This window comes from Taudactylus pleione, unplaced genomic scaffold, assembly GCF_031769625.1.
Source record: "Taudactylus pleione unplaced genomic scaffold, aTauple2 ptg000830l, whole genome shotgun sequence".
Classification (NCBI taxonomy): domain Eukaryota; kingdom Metazoa; phylum Chordata; class Amphibia; order Anura; family Myobatrachidae; genus Taudactylus; species Taudactylus pleione.
This window is the reverse complement of record NW_028285232.1, coordinates 3737243-3764844: the sequence shown is the minus strand read 5'-3', so window position 1 is coordinate 3764844 and position 27602 is coordinate 3737243. Positions and strand designations below refer to the sequence as shown.

General features: G+C 48.5%; 1 protein-coding gene across 1 annotated transcript in view; it reads right to left on the bottom strand.

Moving 5' to 3' along the window:
- Nucleotides 1–27602, bottom strand: part of CCL27 (C-C motif chemokine ligand 27) — a 68931-nt gene that overhangs the window by 8429 nt on the left and 32900 nt on the right. The window lies entirely within an intron of this gene.

Genomic DNA, 27602 nt, shown 5'->3' with positions numbered 1-27602 from the left:
TAATCACCGACTTCCTGGAGCCAAGTACAATCACAGGGCTGCAATAACCAACTGTCCAGAGCCAAGAACTAGCAGTGCCTGTAATCACCGACTGCCCATAGCCAGGAACTAGCAGTGCCTGTAATCACCGACAGCCCAGAGTCAGGAACTAACAGTGCCTGTAATCACCAACTGTACACAGCCAGGAACTAGCACAGTGCCTGTAATCACCAACTGCCCAGAGTCAGGAACTAGCAGTGCCTGTAATCACCAACTGCCCGGAGCCAAGAACTAGCACAGTTCCTGTAATTGCCGACTGCCCACAGCCAGAAACTAGCACAGTGCCTGTAATCACCCACTGCCCAGAGCCAGGAACTAGCACAGGGCCTACAATCACCAACTGCCCAGAGCCAGGAACTAGCAGTGCCTGTAATCATCGACCGCCCAGAGTCAGGAACTAGCAGTGCCTGTAATCACCGACTACCCAGAGTCAGGAACTAGCAGTGCTTGTAATCACCAACTGTACACAGCCAGGAACTAGCACAGTGCCTGTAATCACCAACTGCCCAGAGCCAGGAACTAGCACAGTGCTTGTAACCACCAACTGCCCAGAGTCAGGAACTAGCAGTGCCTGTAATCACCAACTGTACACAGCCAGGAACTAGCACAGTGCCTGTAATCACCAACTACCCAGAGCCAGGAACTAGCACAGTGTCTGTAATCACCCACTGCCCAGAGCCAGGAACTAGCACAGGGCCTGCAATCACCAACTGCCCAGAGCCAGGAACTAGCAGTGCCTGTAATCACCGACTGCCCAGAGTCAGGAACTAGCAGTGCCTGTAATCACCAACTGTCCACAGCCAGGAATTAGCACAGTGCCTGTAATCACCAACTGCCCAGAGCCAGGAACTAGCACAGTGCCTGTAATCACCAACTGCCCAGAGTCAGGAACTAGCACAGTGCCTGTAATCACCAACTGCCCGGAGCCAGGAACTAGCACAGTGCCTATAATCACCGACTACCCGGAGATAAGAACTAGCACAGTTCCTGTAATTACTGACTGCACAGAGCCAGAAACTAGCACAGTGCATGTAATCACCGACTACCTGGAGCCAGGAACTAGCACAGTGCCTGTAATCACCGACTGCCTGGAGCCAGGAACTAGCACAGTGGCAGTAATCACCAACTGCCTGGAGCCAAGAACAAGCACAGGACTGCAATAACCAACTGTCCAGAGCCAAGAACTAGCAGTGCCTGTAATCACCAACTGCCCAGAGCCAGGAACTAGCAGTGCCTGTAATCACCGACTGCCCAGAGTCAGGAACTAGCAGTGCCTGTAATCACCAACTGTCCACAGCCAGGAATTAGCACAGTGCCTGTAATCACCAACTGCCCAGAGCCAGGAACTAACACAGTGCCTGTAATCACCAACTGCCCAGAGTCAGGAACTAGCACAGTGCCTGTAATCACCAACTGCCCGGAGCCAGGAACTAGCACAGTGCCTATAATCACCGACTACCCGGAGATAAGAACTAGCACAGTTCCTGTAATTACTGACTGCACAGAGCCAGAAACTAGCACAGTGCATGTAATCACCGACTACCTGGAGCCAGGAACTAGCACAGTGCCTGTAATCACCGACTGCCTGGAGCCAAGTACAATCACAGGGCTGCAATAACCAACTGTCCAGAGCCAAGAACTAGCAGTGCCTGTAATCACCAACTGCCCAGAGCCAGGAACTAGCAGTGCCTGTAATCACCGACAGCCCAGAGTCAGGAACTAACAGTGCCTGTTGTCACCAACTGTACACAGCCAGGAACTAGCACAGTGCCTGTAATCACCAACTGCCCGGAGCCAAGAACTAGCACAGTTCCTGTAATTGCCGACTGCCCACAGCCAGAAACTAGCACAGTGCCTGTAATCACCCACTGCCCAGAGCCAGGAACTAGCACAGGGCCTACAATCACCAACTGCCCAGAGCCAGGAACTAGCAGTGCCTGTAATCATCGACCACCCAGAGTCAGGAACTAGCAGTGCCTGTAATCACCGACTGTCCACAGCCAGGAACTAGCACAGTGCCTGTAATCACCAACTGCCAGGTACTAGCACAGAGCCTATAATCACCGACTGCCTGGAGCCAAGAACTAACACAGTTCCTGTAATTACCAACTTCCCAGAGCCAGAAACTAGCACAGTGCCCGTAATCACCGACTGCCTGGAGCCAGGAACTAGCACAGTGCCTATAATCACCGACTGCCCGGAGCCAGGAACTAGCACAGTGCCCGTAATCACCGACTGCCTGGAGTCAGGAACTAGCACAGTGCCTGTAATCACCAACTGTACACAGCCAGGAACTAGCACAGTGCCTGTAATCACCAACTGCCCAGAGTCAGGAACTAGCAGTGCCTGTAATCACCAACTGCCCGGAGCCAAGAACTAGCACAGTTCCTGTAATTACCGACTGCCCACAGCCAGAAACTAGCACAGTGCCTGTAATCACCCACTGCCCAGAGCCAGGAACTAGAACAGGGCCTACAATCACCAACTGCCCAGAGCCAGGAACTAGCAGTGCCTGTAATCATCGACCGCCCAGAGTCAGGAACTAGCAGTGCCTGTAATCACTGACTGCCCAGAGACAGGAACTAGCACAGTGCCTGTAATCACCAAGTGCCCAGAGCCAGGAACTAGCACAGTGCAAGTAATTATCAAGTGCCCAGAGTCAGGAACTAGCACAGTGCCTGTAATCACCGACTGCCCAGAGAAAGGAACTACTGTAGCACAGTGCCTGTTATCACCAACTACCCAGAGCCAGGAACTAGCCCAGTGCCTATAATCACCAATTGCCCAGAGCCAGAAACAATCCCAATGCTTGTAATCACCGACTGCCGAGAGAAAGGAACTACTGTAGCACAGTGTTTATCACCAACATCCCAGAGCCAGGACCTAGCAAAGTGCCTGTAATCACCAACTGGCCAGAGCCAGGAACTAGCACAGTGCCTATAATCACTGACTGCCCGGAACCAAGAACTAGCACAGTGTCTGTAATCACCAAGTGCAAAGAGCCAGGAACAAGCCCAAATGCTTGTAATCACTGACTGCCCAGAGACAGGAACTACTGTAGCACAGTGCCTGTAATCACCGACTGCCCAGAGCCAGGAACTAGCACAGTGCCTGTAATCACCAACTTCCCGCAGCCAGGAACTAGAGCAGTGCCTGTAATCACCAACTGCCCAGAGCCAGGACTAGCACAGTGCCTGTAATCACCAAGTGCCCGGAGCCAGGAACTAGCACAGTCTGTCAGGATCTGCAGTTGGGAAGATCTTAGTGTTTGCAGCTACTGCCTGAGGCATTGCCTGTCTGTGTGCAATGTCAGGTGCATGTTAATTTATTCTCCTGTTTGTGCTCAGCACAGCTGCATCATTAAGGGAGGCTTGCTGCTTAGGGCCTGTTCCTGTTAAAACCCAGCCAGCCCTGCATTCCCTGCCGGTGATACCATCAGTAACCGCCCACTGCTCCATGGGCATGTAACGATGCTGCCACCACCACACTCCACCATCAGCGTTTGGAACGGCTTCTTACATACAACCAGGCTCCTACCGCTGGCACCCGGAACCGCCTCTGCCTTCGACGAGCTGCGGCCATACCTCCTGATTGGTGTCGGCTGATTCCTCCTGATCGCCGCAATGGACCAGGCTCTGCACGTTAGCTGGCAGAGGGCTTGAACTTTGGAGATGCTCTGGGATCAGTCCAGGATAGTTGGAGTACGGCATAGCGTTTTGCGCAATTCTGTTGGTCGCAGGATTCAGATGCAGTAGTAAAGGCAAAGATGTTTATTGCTCAGTAGTCTTGAAAAAGACCCTTCCCCTCAGTTTCAAGAGGGTACAGCATACAGAGATGTTACAGCAGTTTTGATGTTCAAAAGATACACATAAACAGGGCTCACATGCCCTACTTTTATGCCACTCCAATACACATTACCACAGGGGGTACGTCCGCCCAATGGTTTTCAACCAATCAATTTAAGTGCATGTGCTTTCCACATGCACTTTTAACATTGTCCCCTATGGACAGTGGAGAGTGGTCACTTGCCTGTGCCTGAGCCCACCCACAGGGCTCAGCGATGCCTCTGGCTCTGATATGTCTGGAAGGGACAAAGTTTTCCCACCAAAATGGACTTCCAGGTATCTGCTAAGGAACCAAGTCTGCCACCTCTGCCTGAATCTGAGCTTCGGGCGTGGGCAACCAAGGTTTTCTGGCTCCCTGAAAACAATTAGCTGGCTGCATTGGCTAGCACCCCATGCACCTCCTCATACCACTCTCAGGCATGTGGCTGAAGATGAGGACCATTTATTTCTCTGGATGGGGCTGGAGGATCCAGCAACCCACTGAGGACTCTGGATCCCCTGGCCGTCCAGAGAAATCAAGGTAAGTGCACTTTACATTGCATATATACATTTAAACATTTTATTCGACATTGTGTATATTTGTGCTTTGTGCATTTACTCTGTGCCCAGAGCTCAGTGCTAGGCTTTACTAAACCAGCCCTGTAGTGCTAGGACACTGGGAGCCGAGCTTCTAGTCCCCAGCATAGGGCTCTCACCTCTGCAGCCTGGGACAATGCCATGGCTGCAGCAGCTTTATCTTACACCCAGTAGCGCTCATCTGCTGCTCCCCTCTCAGTGCTGGGGGTACAGGGAACTGGCTCTCCATCCCCCAACATGCGGCCATTCTGCTTAGTGCTGGAGGTGCTCGGAGCCAGGCTCCCAGTCCCCAGCGCTCAGCCAGTTAACTAATGCTGCAATTAGCCGGCTAGCGTGGTCTCCCTGTGTGCAGCACTTAGCCCTGCAGTCCGGGAGCTGGCCCGGGCTGTGCTTCGTCTTCCCCCCTCTCTCTGCACGGGGGTATCTTGAGCCAGTGCTCCCGACCCCCCATGTGTGGCTAATCTACCTTGGAGGGCTGGGGTGCCAGGAGCTAAGCTCCCGGTACCCAGCATTCAGGGCACAGTCCCTTCTGCCGTGCTGCACTGGGAGCCAGCTTTCCTGGTCTCCAGTGTGCCGCCCTGCAGTCTCCAGGGGTGGCCCACATACAGTCCTGCAGCCCCGGGTCCTGGCTGCAGTGACCTCTTGCACACAGCTCCCCCGTGCAGCGCACATCTCTGCACTGTGGAGCTGGGGGCCGGGAGTTAGGCTCCCAGTCCTCAGCATGGAGCACCCAGCGGCTCCTTACACCAGTGCTTCGCCACGGCCACTGGAGGAGAAGGTCTGGGGCCACGGCACATTAAGCCGGTACTTGGCAAATGCTCGGCACCTGGCGCTTACAACATTTCAAAGATGGCGTTGCAGTACTGGGTTCAGTGCCACTGCCGCCATTAACCATGTGTAGGGGAGGGAGCAGGGGTGCTGACTGCGGGACTGGGACCCAGCCACAGAAAGTATAAAGATATGACCCTAAAGATACTCTGTGACCCTCCACTAGACTTCCATTATTAACAGAGCTTCAAACTGAATGCAAAATACCAAACTCGTGTCCAACACTATCGGTGACGACATGGGGAATCATCCTGACTAAACCCGGACACCACACACAGGTCACAATTTACTAAGCAGTGGATTGTAGACCCAGGCAGTTTTGTGGCGGCTTGGCAGCAGTTTTGCAATCCGCCAATTTACTAAAGCCAAATCCACCAGGAAAGCACAGAGGAAGCTCACTTTAGTCTAGAACAGATGTTTAAGACCATGAAAAGAATACAATAGAAACCCCGGATTTAGGAAGTGGCGGATTTGAAAACTGCCATAAAGCCATCGAAAAAAATGACAAGCCTCAGGCAGACTATGGGGGATTATGATGTCATAATCTTTAAACAAAAAAAACTATATAGAAAACACATCTGGAAATAGATCAAAACAGAACAGGAAACAAAAAAATTTACAAAAACCCCCCCCCAAAAAAAACTTCCCACAACTTTCTGCTTCTCTACTTACACCCCTCGCAGACCCACAAAGTTCTGTAGCCGACTGTCTGTGTCTATGATGTCAGGTGATGGCGTTTCTGTAAGAGCAGCATTACATGAATATGAATAGAATAGCTTCTAATCTGCAGTGGTTTCAATAGAACACGCCACAGCGGATTGGGATTTAGAAACCGCCAGGGAATCAACAGCAGATTCTGTTTAGACACCAAGGACCGATCTACATAGAAACTTCCATCAACTGACGACGGTTTCCTGCGGGTTGTAAATGACGTCAAAAACGCAGCTTTATTAAATTAAGTCCACTAAGTCCAGAGAACTAGATGATGGACTGTAGATCCATGCTGCGAGCTACGTTCTCCATGGTTGTATTAGATGATGGTGGCATAACGTGGACAATCATTCAGGCTCAAATCCCCCGTAAGCAATTGCTGAAGTTCAATCTCTGATAACCTGAGCTTCTCCAACTGTTGTGGAAGTAAAAGTTTCTCTCTGCTCCGTGATTGGTAGGCTGGGATTTGTAGTTCACTAAATTACAGAGCCGCGAGTTGCCTGTTTCTGCTGTAGAGAATGGTGCTGTTATTATTACATTATTTTTATTGCAGCCAAATAGAAACTCATTTACGATGAAGAAAATGTAAATCGATCCAGCTGGCAGTGACAGTATATTATGTGTTTCCAGTATCTTATGACCTACAGACATATCAGATTGTAGCAAAGAGCAGCAGACAAGTTCAGACCAGGGCCAAATACCACTGACTCCCAGCAAGGAATGCTCACAAGTTCCTATCTGTCCTCATACAGCCATTCATCACGTGTGGGAAAAGCAGTATTATCTGCTGTCTATTGCTGAGGGGAAAACCTGTCAGCGATATGTATATTTATATATCTATACTTTCTGCAGTATGTTGGTATCATTTTCAGTTATACTTATTATATATACGATTTTGTATTGTTAGCGGTGCACTTTTTGGGTTTTCACATGTTTAGTTCTTAAGTTGTTAATTAGATTTATTATTATTATTATCCTTTATTTATATGGTGCCACAAGTGTTCCGCAGCGCCTTACATAGTACATAGAACTAATAGGTGAACAAGAAACAAGTAACTTACAGTACATTACAGTGCAGGACAAGGACACGACTTATATACATTGCTGCAATAGCGATTAAAGCACTTACAATAAGCAGCCGGGAGCTGGCAGTCACGTGTTAGGTGCCCTTATGGAGCGTAAGGAGTAGAAGAAAATGTAAAGAGAAGCACATGAGGGAAGAGGGCCCTGCTCGTGAGAGCTTACATTCTAAAGGGGAGGGGCAGACAGACAGGTGTGACACAGAAGGGGAAGATAGGGAGGCAAGAGCATGAGGTGGGTTAGGATGAGAGCTGGAAGGCCTTGATGAAGTAGTGAGTCTTGAGAGCCCGTTTGAAGAATTGTAGAGAGGTGGAGAGTCTGATGGGGAGAGGGAGAGCATTCCAAAAGTAGGGAGCAGCACGGGCAAAATCTTGGATGCGGGAGTGGGAGGAAGTAATCAGTTGGCAAGAGAGGCGGCATGCATTTGTTGAGCAAAGTGGACAGGCGGGAGTGTGAAGGGAGAGAAGGTCAGAAATGTATGCGGGAGAGGATTTGGTGAGGGCTTTGTAGGCGAGTGTAAGAACCTTGAATTGGCATCTGAAGGGGAAGGGGAGCCAGTGTAGGGCTTGAAGGAGAGGGGAAGCAGATGTAGAACGTCTGGAGAGGAAGATGAGCCGAGCAGCAGCATTGAGAACTGATGGTAGTGGAGAGAGGTGAGAGACTGGGAGGCCAGCTAGGAGACAGTTACAGTAGTCCAATCTGGAGATGACTAGTGAGTGGATGAGGGCTTTAGAGGCATCCTGGGTGAGGAAAGATCTAATTCTGGAGATATTTTTTAGGTGGAAATGGCAGGACTGCGAGAGGTGCTGAATGTGTGGTTTAAAGGAGAGAGAAGAGTCTAGGATAACTCCAAGACAGCGCACTTTGGGGCTGGAGGAGATAGTTGTGCCATCAATAGATAATGAAATTGTGGGAAGTGATGTAGTGGAAGAGGGTGGGAAGATGATCAGCTCAGTCTTAGACATGTTAAGTTTAAGAAAGTGCTGGGACATCCATGAAGAGACAGCAGAGAGACAGTAGGAGATACGGGTAAGGAGCGAGTGGGAGAGCTCAGGGGTGGAAAGTTAAATTTGAGTGTCATCAGCATAGAGATGATATTGGAGGTCAAAGGAGTTAATGAGTTCACCTAAAGAGGACGTATATAGGGAGAAAAGGAGAGGTCCAAGAACAGAACCTTGGGGAACTCTTACTGTTAGTGGAAGTGGGGGGAGGAGGAGTCATGAGAGGACACAGAGAAGGAACAATCAGAGAGGTAGGAGGAAAGCCAGGAGAGAACAGTGCCATGTAAACCGAGAGAGTAAAGGATTTGCAGGAGGAGAGGGTGGTCTACAGTGTCAAATGCAGCAGAGAGGTCAAGGAGAATGAGCAGAGAGTAGTGGCCCTTGGATTTGGCAGCAAGGAGGTCGTTGCTGACTTTCGTGAGGGCAGTTTCAGTGGAGTGGAGAGAATGGAAGCCAGATTGAAATGAGTCAAGGAGGGAGTGGGAGGAAAGAAAGGTGGTAAGGAGGTTGTAGACAATACGCTCAAGGAGTTTGGAAGCAAAAGGGAGAAGAGAGATGGGTCCAGGGGCGGATTGGAATGGAAAACCAGCCCGGGAAATTTATAGAAGCAGCCCTAATGGGGCGGGGTCTGTTGAGGGGGCGGGATCCCTCCTCATAGGGCCTGATTCTGAGTTGGACACAATTGCAGCTGTCCTTGCGTCTTTTGCTGCAGTTGCGTCTTTAGGCTAATGCCGCTTCAATGGCCTTTTCTGGTGTACATCCATGTTTTCCAAATTTCTACAGACCCTGCAAACATGCTTTGTGAGTCTTTTGACGCCACCATCGGTTGCACAATTAGAACTTTCACCAGGCCTCTGCTAGGCCAATATGAGCAATTCAGTGTCTTTATAGCCAACCCTCTGTAACCACCCAACACATTTCTAGTACACTTTTTGGTGCATGCGTCTGAACTCGTACTACAACTCTGTAGGAACACCATCGGGACGCAGATATAAAACAATACACAAGAAAAAAAATAAAACACATTGGTTCCCACAGGAAAAAAACACATTACCCCCCATAGGAAAAAAATAAAACACATTGGCCACAACAGGAAAAACATTGGCTCCTAAAGAAAACAATAAAACACATTAGTCCCCAAAAGAAAAAAACAACGAATTGACCAGCAAGGAAAAAAAGAAAAACATTGGTCCCCACTGGAAAAAAAACAACACATTGGCCCCCTACAGAAATGAATAAAACACGTTGACCTTGAATGAAAAAAAATTAAAACACATTGGCCTACACAAGAAAAAAATTGTGAGAGCAGTGTACATGTCTTGGGTCGAAGGAGGGAGAGGGTGGGGGGTTGGCGGTAGGAGTATGTCCCAGGGCTGAGTGGTACTGTATGTCTAGGGGGCCTGGGGGTAGGGTGGGTTATATATATATATAAAATCCTGTGTTGACCGGCACCCCTAATATCTTTTACTGGTGGTACAGATTGTAATCCATATATATATATATATATATATATATATATATATATATATATATATATATTAGGGGTGTGCACTGGCCACTTTTTGTGTTTTGTGTTTTGGTTTTGGATCTGGATCTTTCTTCGTGTTTTGGATCTGGATTGGTTTTGCCAAAACCACCCTTCCGTGTTTTGGGTTCTGGGTTTTGAGTTTTGGATCTGTATTTTTTTTTAAAAAAGCATAAAAACAGCTAAAATCACAGAATTTGTGGGTTTTTCTGCTCCTATGCTATTATTAACCTCAATAATATTAATTTCCAGTCATTTCCAGTCTATTCTGAACACCTCACACCTCACAATATTGTTTTTATGGCCAAAAGGTTGCACCGAGGTAGCTGGATGACTATGCTAAGCGACACGAGTGGGCGGCACAAACACGTGGCCCATCTAGGAGTGACACTGCAGTGGCAGACAGGATGGCAGTTTGAAAAACTAGGCCCCAAACAGTACATAATGCAAAGAAAAAAAAGAGGTGCAAGATGGAATTGTCCTTGGGCCCTCCCACCCACCCTTATGTTGTATAAATAGGACATGCACACTTAACAAACCAATCATTTCAGCGCCAGGGTCTGCCACATGACTGTGGCTGAAATGATTGGTTCATTTGGGCCCCCACAAAACAAGCTATCAATTAATGTGTCCCTGCACAAACTGGTTCTACGGAGGCAAGATGTCGTCCTCATCCTCCTCATCCACCGATTCCTTGGATAAAACAGGAAAAAGGGATTTAGGTGACCCTGGACTGCTTACGGTCTGAGCCAAAGTTTCTGAACTTGACAGTAACTTTTTATGAACGCGCTGCAGGTGCCGTATAAGGGAGGATGTTCCTAGGTGGTTAACGTCCCTACCCCTACTTATTTCACCTTTACATATGGTACATATGGCAAGACAGTTGTTGTCCGGATTTGGATAGAAATATTGCCAGACCAAAGAGGTGGAATGTTTGGTCTTCTGCCCAGGCATGACCGTGATGGGCTTTTTCATCCCACGGACAACAACTGTCTCCCCCGGAGCCTGATTTAAACAAACCACATCACCATCAGAATCCTCCTCGCCAACTTCCTCCTCAGTGCCAGCTACACCAGTATCCTCATCCTGTTGTACTTCAACAGTGACATCTTCAATTTGCATATCAGCAAGTGGACTGTGGGTGCTCCTTTCAGCACTTGCAGGGGGCGTGCAAATGGTGGAAAGAGCCACCTCTTCCCGTCCAGTGCTGGGAAGGTCAGGCATCGCAACCACCACCACACTTGGACTCTCCTTGGGGATTTGTGATATCTTCTTAGAAAGCACAGTTCTTCGCTGTGCTTTTGCCAGCTTAACTCGTTTGATTTTTTAACGGGAGGAGGGCTTCCATCGTCATGTGAAGCTGAACCACTAGTCATGAACATAGGGAAAGACCTTAGCCGTTCCTTGCCACTCCGTGTCGTAAATGGCTTATTGGCAAGTTTACGTTTCTCTTCAGATGATTTAAATGTTTTTTCAAGGTCATTTTCCTGAACTTTGTCATTTGGGATTGTATGTGCCCTCTACTATGACATTGGGCATCGGCCTTGGCAGACGACGTTGATGGCATGTTATCGTCTATGTCATGACTAGTGGCAGCAACTTCAGCACTAGGAGGAAGTGGTTCTTGATCTTTCCCTATTTTATTTTTATCGGAGAAAGTTTGGTCCTCCATTTATGTTATATTGATATATACGTGCGGCTAAGGCGCACACAAACACAGAAAATAATTTTTTATTTTTGTTGGAGACTAGTGCACTTTGTGGGTTACACCACCCTTTAAGAAATGAGCCAGCCGGCCCTTTACTTATGGGACACAGGCGCACGCTTGGCACTACTTTGTTGATGCACGTGCGGCTACTGCGCACACAATTCACAAATACAGAAAATATTTTTTTATTTGGTTTGGACTGGAGTGTACTTTGGGGGTTACAGCACCCTTTAACGGTCAAGCCAGGCGGCCCTTTACTTATGACACAGGCGCACGCCTGGCACTAGTTTGTTGATGCATGTGCGGCTACTGCGCACACAATTCACAAACACAGAAAAAATATTTTTTTTTAGCACTTGGGGGGAGCACCCCTGATGGACAGAGCACCCCCTGAACAAAACTACAGCACCCCTTTAGGACTGGGACACTGCACAGGACTTTGGAGTGGACACAGCCCCTATGGAGAACTGACTGCACAACACAGTCCAGCCAGCCCCTATGGACTTTGAAGTAGTGGACACAGCCCCTATGGACAACAGCAGCACAGCACAGCACAACACTACTCTGCACTACACTACACTACACTACACAGCCCAGCCAGCCCTAACTCCCACCCTCCCTCTTCACTGTCCACAGCCGAGTGAGAAAATGGCGCCGACGCGGGTACCTTATATATGATCCAAAACCCGCGAGACTCGGAAGGCGGGATGATGATGTTTTGCCTCGATTTCAGAATCCGAGTCAGGCGGGAAAAGTCGAGCCTGACTTGGATCGGACTCGGATCGGGGGGGCTCGGGGGGGTTCGGATTTCTGAAATCCGAACCCGCTCACCCCTAATCGCATCGTTTCTGCTGCCTGCCTGGTGTGGTGACATCTGTGGGAGGCTGGAGGCGGGCTTCGGGGGGGCTGGAAACGGAGCAAAGGCTCCGTCGACCATTTTTTTTTTTTTTTTACTATGCTTCAAGTTCTGCCATGCCGCTTCACATAACCTGTGCAGCTGCCCGACCCTGATTGCGGCAGCGGAAGCATGGAGCTGTTTAAATTAGTGAAGGATGGGCTGAGCGGCCGCCGGCTGCTGAAGCCCTAATCGCGGCAGTGGAAGCCCGGGGAGGGGGTCCAGATAGAGAAGGGTAGGCTGAGAGGCTGCTGGCCACCAAAGGCACTGGCCCAGCGGGAACTGGCCCGGCATCCCGGCGGCCCAATCTGCCCCTGGATGGGTCGATAGTTGGAAAGTATGTTAGGATCAAGGGTAGGTTTATTAAGAATGGGGGAGACAAGGGCATGTTTGACTGCAGAAGGGACAGTGCAAGATGATAGGGAGAGATTAAGGAGGTGAGCCAGATGGGAACAGGCAGAAGGAGACAGGTGGGAGAGGAGACGGGAAGGGATAGGGTCAAGAGGGGAGGTGGAAGGAGGGGAGGACCGGATGAGGGCCATGACTTCCTCTCCAGAAGCAGGGGAGAAGGATGTCAGAGTTGGTGAGATAGAGGGAGGGGTGGTCAGGGAAAGGAGGGGGAGGAGAGCTGAGGGTCTAATGGGATATGATGTCCTCACATATGGAGTCAATTTTAGATGTAAAGTAGGTGGCAGAGTCAGGGGCAGAGAGCGAGGAGGGGAGGCGAGGGGGGGAAGGGCAGAGGAGGGAATTGAAAGTGGCAAAGAGACGCCGGGGGTTTGAGGACTGGGAGGAGATGAGGTTCTTGAAATATGTTTGTTTGGAGAGAGACAGGGCAGCACTGTAGGAAGAGAGAATAAATTTGAAATGGAGGAAGTCCGCCTTAGAGCGTGATTTTCTACACTGACGCTCGGCAATTCTTGAACACTTTTGCAGGTATCTGGTGCATTTGGAATGCCAGAATTTTTATAAGAGGTCACTTTTATTTTGCACATTTTTTTTCCTGTAAGTGCAATGTGCAGTCATTGTCAGAACTACCGCACCGGATGGTCCAGGTGTGCACAAGACTACTCATTAGAAAAGCAAACTGACATCACATTCACTGCTATTCATACTGAGCAGACGCAATCTGTGCATCCAACATGGTCGAAACGTGAACTACTGCAGCAGCTTACCTCATCGGCCATACAGTAGCAGAGCTTTGCCGATGCTGGAAATTTTTGCATTGTCCTCCTGCAGTATGCTTTCCTGCCAGCAAAGGTCGCTAGGCCTCTGGTTAAGTGAGCTGCAGTACTGGAAAGTTCCAGAGGTGCCGCTCTACCCAGTCTGTCCTGTGGCCAGTAGTCTTGTGGTTTACTGATAATCATGACACCTGCCTATTTAAGCCTGCATGGTCCCAGCATTCTTTCCTGGGTCATCAATGTTTTCTGCTCATGTGTGTGGATCTATTTTCATGAGATGTTTCCTGCAAGATCTCTGGATTGCTGTTAATGTTTCTGTGCCTGTCAGTAGAACTCTGACACCCATCAGGCTATCCTCCTGCTGTGTAGTATTCATGTTTCTGGACTTGTATTCCTATTAGCTCCTGTGTTCTGTGTCTGGCAAGATAGGATCTCTTGCCATTGACCAGATTATCATCCTGCTATTTGCTTCTGGTCTCTGCGTCTGTCATTATGATTGCAATTTGCAATAGTCCTGTAAATTTGCATTGCCAAGTTTGTCTGCTTTGCCAAATTTATCTATATTGCCAAGTATCGCATTATCAAGCTTACCTGCAGTCCCCTGTCATTGTATTATCCCTCAATAAACATCATTCCACATTTACCATGATTTGTGGTTCAACTGCACCCAGGAGTATACTTGGCTACTTTTGAAAAAGCTTTTCAGGGAGATTATGAAAGTAACACCTATGAGCGCGGCGGTAAAGTGGGCGTGTACTGCTATATCTGAGAGGCGTGTCATAAAATTCACTTACATCCAAATGTAAATGAGCCCCAGAGCAGTCAGTAAGATCTATTTGTTGATGAAAACACACTGATACTTCTCAGGGCTTGCTCATTTATTGTGTTTTACAAGGGGTTTCATGTAAGTGGCCACGAGAAACATATGACAATGCATGTAGCCATAGGGATCATCGTGCCTTATAACCAATGCTGGAAAATGGCGCTGATCATATTATTTGAATGTATATTTATCTTTTCTTAAGTAAATAATAACTATATAATGGGGGTAAGGTGCAATCAGGGAGAATATTAGACTCTTCAGTGAGATTGCTACTATTTCAGGGAGTCTCCCTGACAATCAGGGAGAGCTGGCAAGTATGCCATTGAGGTTCATAACTTCTGAGCTTAGGCAGGAGGAGGGGACAGAGCAGGTAAGAGTTAAATAAATAAATGTACTTTGTGTGGCATAATATGAACTGGAGGCACATTGTTCTGTGTAGTATGGGACCTGGAGGCACTGCGATCTGTGTGTTATGTGACCTGAAAGCACTGTCATCTGTGTGGCATAATATGAACTTGAGCCACTTTGTTCTGTGTGGTATGTGACCTGGAGGCACTGTGATTTGTGTGGTATGTGACCTGGAGGCACTGTGATCTGTGTGGTATGTGACCTGGAGGCATTGTGATCTGTGTGGTATGTGACCTGGAGGCACTGTGATCTGTGTGGTATGTGACCTGGAGGCACTGTGATCTGTGTGGTATGTGACCTGGAGGCACTGTGATCTGTGTGGTATGTGACATGGAGGCACTGTGAACTGTGTGTTATGTGACCTGGAGGCCCTGTGATCTGAGTGGTATGTGACATGGAGGCACTGTGATCTGTGTGCTATGTGACCTGGAGGCACTGTGATCTGTGTGGTATGTGACCTGGAGGCACTGTGAACTGTGTGTTATGTGACCTGGAGGTACTGTGATATGTGTGGCATAATATGAACTGGAGGCACCTTGTTCTGTGCAGCATAATATGAACTGGAGGCACCTTGGTCCGTGCATCATAATATGAACTGGAGGCACTTTGTTCTGTGCAGCATAATATGAACTGGAGGCATTCTTTTCTGTGTGGCATAATACGAACTCTAAGCACATTGACTTGTGTTTCATATGACCTAGAAGCACTGTGTTCTGTGCAGCATAATATGAACTGGAGGCATTGGGCCTGATTGAGAGGTGGTCGCTGCTACATCTCCTGATCCATCTGTTTGAGGAGTCTCGGTGGCGATAATATGCAAATGCAAGTTTCAGCCCTCCCCTTGTGCACTAGTGCGCACCTGAAGGATTGAGACGTCCACTTTCAGCATCACAACGCACTATAACGCTGCCAGTGATTCTAGACATGCCACCATTGCACACACCATTAACACTTGTCTCCGCCTGACCATGGCCTCTGAGGCTGAGCATCTCAGAATGCAGCCGCTCTCACTGACACCTCTGACACTCCCATGACACGTCCACGGCGCGTATTTGTTTTGCGGTCTCTTCAGGCTACCTCCCAGTCACCATCCATTAATACATATATGAACCCGAGGATTCATGAGGGCATTATACAAAGATGCAGCACAATATAGAGGGCTACAAATTAGTTGTTTTGATCAGGGATGTGCGGAAAAGGTAGACAGGGGAGGCAGTGCCTCACCTGCCATACACTTTTACTCCAGAGTTTTGACGATAAAAATGATTCGAATAATACAAAGAAGATATTTATAATACTTTTTAAAAATTTTCGGTATAATTTTTATAGTCAAAATTAGGCTAGGGGAAGGAAGGGGAGTTAGGGTCAGGCACCCCCGGGGGTAGGTTAGGGTTAGGCACCTTCCCGGGAGGGTTAGGTTTAGGGTGCGGGGAGGGGGGGGTTAGGTTTAGGCACCCCTGGGGGGAGGTTAGGGTTAGGCACCCCTAAGGGATGGTTAGGGGGAGAGAGGGTTAGGAATATCCTTTATACTTACCGCGTCAGGATCTCCATATGCCGGCCTTCCGGAGTCGGCATTTCATCCTCCGGGCTGACATACCGATTCCATCACTGATATATACAGCTACCTCAGTACTTTTACCTGCATAAGTTTATAACAAGCATTTCTAGAACACAGGGGCATATATATCCCTTGGGTAGGTTGGCGATCGCCATGGGCACTGGCCGTGGGTCATGGGACCGCCCAGCAGTGCCACCTGGGGAGTCATCTCTTCCCCACCGGGCCGATTTACAGGTCCCAATCCTGCACAGGCGGCCAGTGCCGCAAAGTTTGTTTCTCTTTGTTGTTGCGGAAAAGCACGCGTGACGCATTGCTGAGAAGCAGAGGAGCCACGGTCCAGTGTGAAGTGGAGCAACAGCCAGAAGAGAATAAGGTAAGTGACTGGGCTGGAGCCAGAGGAATGTAAGGGGCTGGAGTGATACAGGAAGAGCCTGGAGAGACACAAGGGGGGCAGGGGGGCCTGGAGTGAAACAAGGGTTCTAGAGAGATACAGGAGAGCCTGGAGTGACACAGAGGAGGCCTCTAGAGACACAGGGTGAGGGTCTGGAGAGACAGAGGAGGCATGGAGAGACACAGGGAGGGGCCTGGAGTGACACAAGGGACATGCCTGGAGTGAAACAGGGGAAGCATAGAGAGAGACAGAGTAGGCTTGGAGTTACACAGGCGCCTATTCATCAACACTAAAATATCGATGGAGGTAATTAGGTTTAGAACTCGCATGGAGTTCTACCTAATTACCGGAGGAATTCATCATTACTCCTCTCATAAGTACAGTATCTATTCCAAAAAGCTGTCATTTTTGCAATGACAACTTTTCAGGAAATAGATACATTTCCCTGCCTATACCTACCTTACCGCAGCTGTAATCAGTGCTGCGCATGCGTCGTTCCGCTCACAAAAACGGTGCATGCGCAGCACTGATTACAGCTGCGGTAATTCTGTGTCCGTCTGTGTTACTTTACTGTGTTCTGCTGGGAGAAAGTGTCAGAGCAGCAGCCGGAGGCAGAGGACGGACCAGGGAGCGATGGAGGAAGCCGAGTAGGACCTGTCCAGCTGAAAGCAGGTAAGTGTAACCCACTATACGCCAGCTGAGAGTGGCCTATAGTAACACCATCAAATTCCGAAAATACATCATTTTCGGAATTTGATGAATAGCCTAATTTCTACATCCTCATACTAATGTATGGGGAGTGTGGAAATTAACGCAGGTGGACTTAACCAGGAGATATCAGTGATATCTCCAGCGTTAAGTGTGTTAATGAATACTAAAATAACTGTAATTAAGGAAAATGTCCCTAAAACCGTTATTTTAGTGTTAATGAATAGGCCGCAGTGGACTTGGGCCCTGATTCAGACCCACTCGCGAGCGGCTGTCCGCTCGCAAGTGGGTCGATGGTCTGCACTGCGCATGCACACGACGGAGGGAGCTCCGTCGTGCACATGCGCGAGACGCGACGAGCGAAGGACTTTCCTTCGCTCGTAGTGTCTGATCAAAGGGGGTGTGCTGTCGTTGTTGATTGACAGCACGCCCCCTTTGGTGGGCGTGCCGGGGGCGTGCCTGCCAGACGGAGGCGTTCCCAAGGGAACGCCTACCGTCAGAAGCCGGCCCCACTGACATCACTAGTGATGTCAGTAGGAGTGATTTTGGCTCTGATAGAGCCAAAATCACTCCTGGCCTTGCGGTTGAGAAACTCAACCACAGGCTTCTGCTCGCAGTGGCGATGGTCGCGATGGTCAAGACCATCGCGACCATCATCCTTCATGCTCGTATATGCTGTGGGTGGTGACCCACAGCTATACGAGCGTGCAGGAGGACGCTCCATATTTATGGAGGTGGGCCCTGATTCAGAGCGAGCGCTCTGAATCAGGGCCTTGGAGTGATGCAAGGTGGTCTTAGAGTGACACAGGGGGAGCATAGAGCGACACAGAGGAGGCCTGGAGTGACACACAGGGAGCCTAGGGTAACACAGTGGTGGGCCTCGAGTGAAACAAAGAAGAGGAGTGACACGGGGGGGCTAGAGTGAGACATGGGGAGCCTGTAGAGACACAGAGGAGGCCTGGAGTGACACATGGTGGGCCAGAGAGACACAGGATGGGCAAGGAGTGACACAAAAGAGGCTTAAACTGACACATGGGGAGCCTAGAGAGACACAGGGAGGGCCTTGAGTGACACAGGGTAGATCAAGACTGACACAGCGTGGGCCAGGAGTGACACAGGGAGGCCTGGAGTACATAGGTGGGCCTGGAGTGACATAGGGTAGGCCTGGAGAGACACAGAAGAGACCTAGAGAGACATGGAGCTTAGAGAGATATGGGGGGGCTGGAGTGACACAGGGGGCTTGGAGTAAAACAGGGGAGCCTGGAGTAACATGGGAGGTGGGGGTGCTAGTCTCTAACTTTGGCAGGGGTGCTTGGACCCATAAATACACCCCTGCTAGAACATCCGTAAACTTCAGTCCTGTTAATGGGACACCTTTATTGCATCTATTGGCAGTGTCTCACATACTTCAGTCCAATCACCAGCATATCCTTATTATAATCATTGCCGATCTACCCACCTACAGTACAATCTTTGTTAGTATATATACAGCTACAGTACTTCAGTCATGTTACCTGCACAGCTTTATTACAAGCATTTCTAGTACAGTATATCCATTGACTTCAGTGCTTTTAACAGTAGAGATTTGCGCCGACCTGTGTTTTGGTTTTGGATCAGTATTTTTTTTTTAAAAATTGACAAAAACAGATAAAATCACATAATTGGGGCATGTTTTTGTTCCTACAGTATTAACCTACATGTCCCCCCCATATATTACACAACCAGCACGTGGCTCCTGAGCCGGTCCTGTTTGTGAAAATACAGGGGGGGGGAGGGAGGGAAATGACGTATTTTATACAAACAACACCGGGCTCTTTCTCGTGGGTGTGTAATGCCACAGCAGGGGGACACGCTTCACTTGGTCCCCCTGCCAAAACATTCAGCACCCCCTACTACTTAGCCAAGGCTGGAGATTTTTCAGGAAGTGGGGACCTCAATAAAGGGGTCCCCCCTCCAGGGGACACTCCAGAGTGATAGCCCGGGGCTGTTCCCCACACCCATGGTGTCGATGGGTGTGGGTTTAATAAATGGTAAAAGTATTGTCTTTTACAGGAGGACTACAGGTCCCAGCAAGCCTGCACCGCTTGCCGGTACTTGGAGAACAACAAGAACCAGCAAGCACAGGCATTAAGGGCCCACTATAGTCCAACTGTAGAAGAAATATAAAGAATAAGACCGTACACACACCATAGTAAAGTAAAACTTTAATACTCACACTAGCACTATACTCACCTGATCGGTCCTCTCTCCAAAAACACAGCTGAGTAGTGCTACGTGTGCTCTGTCATTTGTGTATCTGCCAGCCAATCAGCGCCCGCTACCACGGTAATAGGCTGCTGGTTAGCTGAGAATAACTGTCACTCTGCCACCTCTTCCCTATAGACTTCAATGGGCCCTTTGAAGTCTATGGGCGCCAGTCAGTCACAAAACAGGGATGAACATCGGTTGGTTAAACCATCGATGGTCATCCATTGAATAGTTTGCAGCCATCGATGGTTACTTGCTATTTTGCCATCAATGGTAACACCACCGCTGGCCATCCCTAGTTAGGAGCATCAGATCGGCAGCTGAGGACAGCGCTGCTGATTGGCCGGAGCACATGAAGCACTAGATTGGCAGCTCAGGACAGTTATGGTGATTGGTCAGAGCATGTGAAGCATCAGATTGGTAACTGGAAACAGCGCTGCTGATTGGCTGGAGCGTGTAAAGTATTACATTGACATCTCAGGACAGTGCTGATGATTGGCTGGAGTACAAGATCAGGTCTTCATTATTTTTAGTACCTTGCTGTCATTGGGCCTGATTCAGAGCCACTCGTAAGTGGCAGCTCGTTCGCTCCAAGCGATGTTTGCCCAACTGCGCATGCGTACGGATCGTTATACGCATGCGCGAACCAGTCAGTGCGGCCGAAATTCATGTGCTCGCAAAATAGCGAATGCCTGCTAATATGAGTGACAGGATGAGGCGTATGTGGGTGGTAACAGGGGAAGGTGCTTGAAAACGGGGAGTGGAGATCCAATCGCAGGCGTGCTTAGAGGTCAAAACGGGCGTTTTATGGGTGTGCATAATTAAAACAGCAGCGTCATTGACCACGTCACTGGGTTATTTTATAGTCAGAACTGCTCGCAAGATTGTGGTAGCAAAAACCAACCACAAGAATAGCGAGCAGTTCATACCCTGGTCGATGTACTCGATTAATCTAATAAATAGCGGACATGACGTAGGATGCGAGCGGCCAGGGGGCGTATTTTAAAAAAAAACGACCGCAGTTTTGTTCGCTCGTTCAGACCTAGAGGCGTGAACAGACCGCAAAGAGCGAACGGTTCATTTGAATAGCCACCCCTATTTTCTGAACGAGCGAGCGCAAATAGCGTCCGGCTCTGAATCAGGCCCTTTGTCAGGTAAAGCCTGTAAGTATGACGCTGTTACAGTGTATGCTACAATAACACAAATGTTTATGGTCGGACTGGAAATGAACTACTGTAAACGTTCAAATCCATTCGCTGTATGTGACCAAAGTATTCCATATGTTTCTCTGGTGAAGTTTGGCCAGAAAGTCATGAAAACATTTGTATTCAGCCTGGATTTCCCCCCAATTCAGCATCATGATGATTTTTACAGAATTTAGACATTGTAACTACGTCCATAGTCGCTAATAGGATTAGTATTATATGTATAAGATCACAGGTAATATGTGGCACAAGGCGCAGGTCACTAATATCGGACATCTGTCTTTTGCTTTTTTACCAAAATTACTGCCTAAACCTAACCCCCCTTCCCTGCTGCCTAAACGTAACCCTCTCGGGGGGGTGCCTAACCCTAACCCCCCCTTCCCTTGGCCTAACCGTAACCTCCCGGGGGGGGGTGTCTAACCCTAAGGATTAGACAGTCGGGAAGCCGGCGGTCGGGATTACGTCCCTCGCCTTCCTGACTGCTTCCCGTTCATAATATATATACTGTATATACACATGGTTCTGTCCTACCAATTGTTATGATTGTAAGACACATTGTGGCAGAGGCAGCCTGGGGTAGTAGCCTTACTCGTAGTAACTGTTACATCTGTCTCCCTAAAGGCTATTTCACACACAACGGTTTTGTCTAGACGTAATAAAAAACATCAGGTATCAGGTGCTGTTTCCTGTGGATCAGTCACTTTCACAAGCTACGGTTTTGTGCCATGTGTAATGCAGGCTTGCCTACCCTCCCGAATATCGTGAGCCGCTTCCGACCCCCCCGGAAATGTAGGCAAGCCCCCCGGCTGCCGTCTGCCCCCCCGACTACCTACTAGAAACCCCCCGCAACGGGGGGGCCTGATGATGCGATTCGCGCTGAATTGTGTCATCGTAGCTCCGCCCCCTGCTTCACAATACCTTTATTTTTGGCATTGTGAGGATGGGGCGAGGCTGCACGATTACTTCATCGTGGCCCCGCCCATGTCCCCGCCCCCAATACGAACCCATTGTCCGGCCACGCCCCCGCTGTATACAGACATTCAGCTCCCTCCCAGAAGGAGGGAGCTGAATGTCGGCAAGTATGGTGTAATGTTATTGCTGTGTGTTTTCAGAATAACGGAGGGCTCGGCTGAGCCAGGAGTGGCTTAAACCAGAGGCTGGGGGCTGGCTTGGGTGATGATCACATGCAGTTAGTTACCCTATTACACAGTTAGGGGTGTGGTTTTTGCAGAGCTTATTTAGTACGGCTTATCATCAGCCCGGATGCAGTTGGTGCATTGAGTGCACTCACCTTCTAGTAATTGTGGAGAAGTACTGTACCACCTCTACGGGGGCAGTATGGCCATCTCCGGATGGTATAGTGATAGTACAAGGTTTGTGCTTTGTACCTTAGTGTTTGGTTTTTGCATCCACTGGGCAGACACCGCCCGCAATGCAGTGTTTGGTTGTTTGGTTTGTATTGTTGGGCCGCTCTGTGTAGGGGCCGTCCTCTCTAGCCACCATACAATATTTTAAAATTAAAATGAAATTCTTAAAATAAATAGCTGACCTATTTATCTCCATTCCTGTCTCCGTGCGTTTATTTTAGATACGTTTTGGTTATGTATGATGATCACACACCCACGACACACCTCAGCTGTTACTAGGTTTATTCTCTTTTCAATCTTTAAAACTGAAGACTGTGGACGGCAGCCGTCCTTGTCAGTGGTTGTCACGGCTGTAACCCGGCAGTGTTAGGGGCGATCAGGGCGATTGTCCCCTGTAACACACAGCCACTGTACACAGGCAGGCAGCCTGAGTGATGTGCTCAGGTTACCTCTATTCACACCGCTTGAAGCCGGGGTAACCGGGGACATGACGCGCGCACTATACTGCAAAAAGGGTGTTTTCCCTCTAAGGGGGCGTGGCCACGCCTCCCGCAATTAGGCCATGCCCCCTTGCAGTGACCGGCGCCTGCTCTCCACAGACCTGGTTACAGACAGAGACAAGTACAGTAGGTTGTTTAACCGTTGCTGGGGGTAATGTGTGTGGGAGGAGGGCTTTCTGAGGTACAGTAGATGACAGTGGAGTACGGGGGTATGCTATCATCGTGGACATATATTTTATATATATATATATATTAGGGATGAGCGGGTTCGGATTTCTGAAATCCGAACCCCCCCGAGCCCCCTCGATCCGAGTCCGATCCGAATCAGGCTCGACTTTTCCCGCCTGACTCGGATCTGAAATCGAGGCAAAACGTCATCATCCCGCCTTCCGAGTCTCGCGGGTTTTGGATCCTATATAAGGTACCCGCGTCGGCGCCATTTTCTCACTCGGCTGTGGACAGTGAAGAGGGAGGGTGGGAGTTAGGGCTGTGTAGTGTAGTGTAGTGTAGTGTAGTGCTGCTGTTGTCCAATACTTCAAAGTCCATAGGGGCTGGCTGTGTTGTGCTGTGCTGCTGTTGTTAATAGGGGCTGTGTCCACTACTTCAAAGTCCATAGGGGCTGGCTGGACTGTGTTGTGCAGTCAGTTCTCCATAGGGGCTGTGTCCACTCCAAAGTCCTGTGCAGTGTCCCAGTCCTAAAGGGGTGCTGTAGTGTTGTCCAGGGGGTGCTCTGTCCATCAGGGGTGCTCCCCCCAAGTGCTAAAAAAATAATATATTTTCTGTGTTTGTGAATTGTGTGCGCAGTAGCCGCACGTGCATCAACAAAGTAGTGCCAAGCGTGCGCCTGTGTCATAAGTAAAGGGCCGGCTGGCTTGACCGTTAAAGGGTGCTGTAACCCCCGAAAGTACACTCCAGTCCAAACCAAAAAAAAATTATTTTCTGTGTTTGTGAATTGTGTGCGCAGTAGCCGCACGTGCATCAACAAAGTAGTGCCAAGCGTGCGCCTGTGTCATAAGTAAAGGGCCGGCTGGCTTGACCGTTAAGGGTGCTGTAACCCCCGAAAGTACACTCCAGTCCAAACCAAAAAAAAAATTATTTTCTGTGTTTGTGAATTGTGTGCGCAGTAGCCGCACGTGCATCAACAAAGTAGTGCCAAGCGTGCGCCTGTGTCATAAGTAAAGGGCCGGCTGGCTTGACCATTAAGGGTGCTGTAACCCCCGAAAGTACACTCCAGTCCAAACCAAAAAAAAAATTATTTTCTGTGTTTGTGAATTGTGTGCGCAGTAGCCGCACGTGCATCAACAAAGTAGTGCCAAGCGTGCGCCTGTGTCATAAGTAAAGGGCCAGCTGGCTTGACCGTTAAGGGTGCTGTAACCCCCGAAAGTACACTCCAGTCCAAACCAAAAAAAAAATTATTTTCTGTGTTTGTGAATTGTGTGCGCAGTAGCCGCACGTGCATCAACAAAGTAGTGCCAAGCGTGCGCCTGTGTCATAAGTAAAGGGCCGGCTGGCTTGACCGTTAAGGGTGCTGTAACCCCCGAAAGTACACTCCAGTCCAAACCAAAAAAAAAATTATTTTCTGTGTTTGTGAATTGTGTGCGCAGTAGCCGCACGTGCATCAACAAAGTAGTGCCAAGCGTGCGCCTGTGTCATAAGTAAAGGGCCGGCTGGCTTGACCGTTAAGGGTGCTGTAACCCCCGAAAGTACACTCCAGTCCAAACCAAAAAAAAAATTATTTTCTGTGTTTGTGAATTGTGTGCGCAGTAGCCGCACGTGCATCAACAAAGTAGTGCCAAGCGTGCGCCTGTGTCATAAGTAAAGGGCCGGCTGGCTTGACCGTTAAGGGTGCTGTAACCCCCGAAAGTACACTCCAGTCCAAACCAAAAAAAAAATTATTTTCTGTGTTTGTGAATTGTGTGCGCAGTAGCCGCACGTGCATCAACAAAGTAGTGCCAAGCGTGCGCCTGTGTCATAAGTAAAGGGCCGGCTGGCTTGATCGTTAAAGGGTGCTGTAACCCCCAAAAGTACACTCCAGTCCAAACCTAAAAAAAAATTATTTTCTGTGTTTGTGAATTGTGTGCGCAGTAGCCGCACGTGCATCAACAAAGTAGTGCCAAGCGTGCGCCTGTGTCATAAGTAAAGGGCCGGCTGGCTTGACCGTTAAGGGTGCTGTAACCCCCGAAAGTACACTCCAGTCCAAACCTAAAAAAAAATTATTTTCTGTGTTTGTGAATTGTGTGCGCAGTAGCCGCACGTGCATCAACAAAGTAGTGCCAAGCGTGCGCCTGTGTCATAAGTAAAGGGCCGGCTGGCTTGACCGTTAAGGGTGCTGTAACCCCCGAAAGTACACTCCAGTCCAAACCAAAAAAAAAATTATTTTCTGTGTTTGTGAATTGTGTGCACTGTGGCTGCACGTGCATCAACAAAGGAGCAGCGCCAAGCGTGCGCCTGTGTCCCATAAGTAAAGAGCCGGCTGGCTCATTTCTTAAAGGGTGGTGTAACCCACAAAGTGCACTACTCTCCAGCAAAAATAAAATAATATTTTCTGTGTTTGTGTGCGCTTTAGCCGCACGTATTTATATCAATATAACATAAATGGAGGACCAAACTTTCTCCGATAAAAATAAAATAGGGAAAGATCAAGAACCTCTTCCTCCTAGTGCTGTTGCTGCTGCTGGGAGTTGTTCATCATCCCAGAGAGGAAGTAGGAACATCACTACTTTTACTAAACAATTGACCCTCCAACAGTCCCTAGCGATGAGGATGAAGTACGACAGCAGTCATCCTGAAGCAAAACGTATAACTGAGGCCTTGACTGCTATGTTGGTGTTAGACGTGCGTCCGGTATCCGACATTAGTGCAGTGGGATTTAGACAATTGATGGAGGTAGTGTGTCCTCGGTTCCAAATCCCGTCTAGATTCCACCTGCATCCTCAAAGCAGCAGCGACAAGCGTGCGTCTGTCTGTTAAAGGGTGGTGACACCCTCAAAGTGTTCTACACAAACAATTAAAATATTGTTCTTTTTTTTTCGGTCTTTGTGAAATGTGTGGGCTGTAGCCTCACCTGCATCCTTAAAGCAGCAGCGACAAGCGTGCGTCTGTCTGTTAAAGGGTGGTGTAACTCTCAAAGTGTTCCAAAAAATAAAAAACTAATTTTTTAATGTGTTTGTGACTTGTGTGCGATGTAGCCACACTTGCATCCTCAAAGCAGCAGCGACAAGCGTGCGTCTGTCTGTTAAAGGGTGGTGACACCCTCAAAGTGTGCTACACAAACAATTAAAATATTGTTCTTTTTTTTTTGGTCTTTGTGAAATGTGTGGGCTCTAGCCACACCTGCATCCTTAAAGCAGCAGCGACAAGCGTGCGTCTGTCTGTTAAAGGGTGGTGACACCCTCAAAGTGTGCTACACAAACAATTAAAATATTGTTCTTTTTTCTGTCTTTGTGAATTGTGTGGGCTGTAGCCGCACCTGCATCCTTAAAGCAGCAGCGACAAGCGTGCGTCTGTCTGTTAAAGGGTGGTGACACCCTCAAAGTGTGCTACACAAACAATTAAAATATTGTTCTTTTTTCTGTCTTTGTGAATTGTGTGGGCTGTAGCCGCACCTGCATCCTTAAAGCAGCAGCGACAAGCGTGCGTCTGTCTGTTAAAGGGTGGTGACACCCTCAAAGTGTGCTACACAAACAATTAAAATATTGTTCTTTTTTTTTTGGTCTTTGTGAAATGTGTGGGCTGTAGCCGCACCTGCATCCTTAAAGCAGCAGCGACAAGCGTGCGTCTGTCTGTTAAAGGGTGGTGACACCCTCAAAGTGTTCTACACAAACAATTAAAATATTGTTCTTTTTTTTTCGGTCTTTGTGAAATGTGTGGGCTGTAGCCGCACCTGCATCCTTAAAGCAGCAGCGACAAGCGTGCGTCTGTCTGTTAAAGGGTGGTGTAACTCTCAAAGTGTTCCAAAAAATAAAAAACTATTTTTTTAATGTGTTTGTGACTTGTGTGCGATGTAGCCACACTTGCATCCTCAAAGCAGCAGCGACAAGCGTGCGTCTGTCTGTTAAAGGGTGGTGACACCCTCAAAGTGTGCTACAGAAACAATTAAAATATTGTTCTTTTTTTTTCTGTCTATGTGAATTGTGTGGGCTGTAGCCGCACCTGCATCGTTAAAGCAGCAGCGACAAGCGTGCGTCTGTCTGTTAAAGGGTGGTGACACCCTCAAAGTGTGCTACACAAACAATTAAAATATTGTTCTTTTTTTTTTGGTCTTTGTGAAATGTGTGGGCTGTAGCCGCACCTGCATCCTTAAAGCAGCAGCGACAAGCGTGCGTCTGTCTGTTAAAGGGTGGTGACAAGCTCAAAGTGTTCTACACAAACAATTAAAATATTGTTCTTTTTTTTTCGGTCTTTGTGAAATGTGTGGGCTGTAGCCGCACCTGCATCCTTAAAGCAGCAGCGACAAGCGTGCGTCTGTCTGTTAAAGGGTGGTGTAACTCTCTAAGTGTTCCAAAAAATAAAAAACTATTTTTTTAATGTGTTTGTGACTTGTGTGCGATGTAGCCACACTTGCATCCTCAAAGAAGCAGCGACAAGCGTGCGTCTGTCTGTTAAAGGGTGGTGACACCCTCAAAGTGTGCTACAGAAACAATTAAAATATTGTTCTTTTTTTTTCTGTCTATGTGAATTGTGTGGGCTGTAGCCGCACCTGCATCCTTAAAGCAGCAGCGACAAGCGTGCGTCTGTCTGTTAAAGGGTGATGACACCTCAAAGTGTTCTACACAAACAATTAAAATATTGTTCTTTTTTTTTTCGGTCTTTGTGAAATGTGTGGGCTGTAGCCGCACCTGCATCCTTAAAGCAGCAGCGACAAGCGTGCGTCTGTCTGTTAAAGGGTGGTGACACCTCAAAGTGTTCTACACAAACAATTAAAATATTCTTCTTCTTTTTTCTGTCTTTGTGAATTGTGTGGGCTGTAGCCGCACTTGCATCCTCAAAGCAGCAGCGACAAGCGT